Raw genomic sequence first — 1,465 nt, forward strand, 5'->3', positions numbered from 1 at the left:
CCTACAATTTGCGCGTTTTCTGGCCATTACCACTCTACTCTTGATGGGTTTGGTGGCAAATTCCTAAAGAAGCAAGTGGATGGAAGCAGCTGAAAGGCAGCAGGGCTGTGGCCGCCGCAAGCACGGCGCATTAAGATGCAGGGACGCCGGCCAGGCCTACACTGAGCTTGCCCACCACCACCCACCAGCTCCCACCCAGCTCCCACCCGGGCAACAATGTGCAACCTTTAACCCTCCCGTTCCTCCGGGGACGCTGGGAAAACATCCGCTGCACCCAAACAATGGCACCATTTATTAAACCAGTCGAGAGCAACAGGCTCAGAGCTGCGGAAAAATCAGAGCCCTGAAAACGCAGGCTGAAAAAATAACCAGGAGGTTGCTTTTGGGTTTGTTTTGTTTTGTTTTGTTTTTTCAAAGGAGCTAAAAATGGAAATTCATTTCCAGAAGCGTTTGCCGGACTGAAAACACGCGGTGAAAAATCTTTTCAACTCCTCTCTGTACACACCCATCCTTTAGTATCCTTTCCCTTCATGATCTGTTTTTTGCTATTTTGTCTTAAAACACAGACTGAAGTTTGAATTAAATGTGAAGGCAAGGATAAGCCGCTGTCCTGGGCACAATCCCACCTCTCGAGGATCACAGCTCTGGAGCTGGGAATGCCTGGTGGGTGTTCTGCAAAACACACTCCAGGACACGTACGCAAATGCTCTTCCCAGCATTGCCGTGGCAGATGGGCAGGGGGTTGTGCATTTTATAACCCACAATCATGCCACTTCTCATGCAGGTGCACCCAACAGCACCCAACATCTCTTTAGAGGGGATGGAAGCCCCACTCACAGTCCACCCCAAGCTCTCACTCGTCCCCGCTAAAATAATCCTGCTGCTGCTCAGTGAGCAGGGCTGTCAGTGCTGCTGCCAGTGCTGCTGCCAGCCCCTCCCTGAGGGATGGGGGTGGCTGACATGGATGCTCAGGGAAGGAAACGCTCACCCCTAAAGCCATCACCACACCTCCCATGGACCGTTTAGCAGAACCAACATGAATCCCGACAAGATCGCATCTGAAAACAATTCTCCCGCAGGGCAGCTCTCGCGCTTCGATCCATCTGGAAAGCCCCGCAATAAAGAAATATTCCATTTATTCTATTCTAAAATTGACATCACTCTCCTACGGCAACTCCAGAAGAGCAAACCCGCAGCTCGCTCACTCACTCACACAGAGCAGTTTCATCCAGGCAGGCAGCAGCGGGGGGGTGGCAGTTTGCAGGCAGCGAGTGGGGTGCAGGATGCAGAAGGATGGTGGCTGCAGGATGCAAAAGGCTGAAAGCAGCAGGGTGAAGGATGCAGGAAGGTGCAGGATGCATGGTGCAGGAGGGTGCAGAGTGAAGGATGTAGGAGGGTGCAGGCAGCAGGGTGAAGGATGCAGGAGGGTGCAGGAAGGTGCGGGCAGCTGCCTGCCAAACCCGCT

This window comes from Merops nubicus, unplaced genomic scaffold (assembly GCF_000691845.1).
Source record: "Merops nubicus isolate BGI_N331 unplaced genomic scaffold, ASM69184v1 scaffold17038, whole genome shotgun sequence".
Taxonomy (NCBI): domain Eukaryota; kingdom Metazoa; phylum Chordata; class Aves; order Coraciiformes; family Meropidae; genus Merops; species Merops nubicus.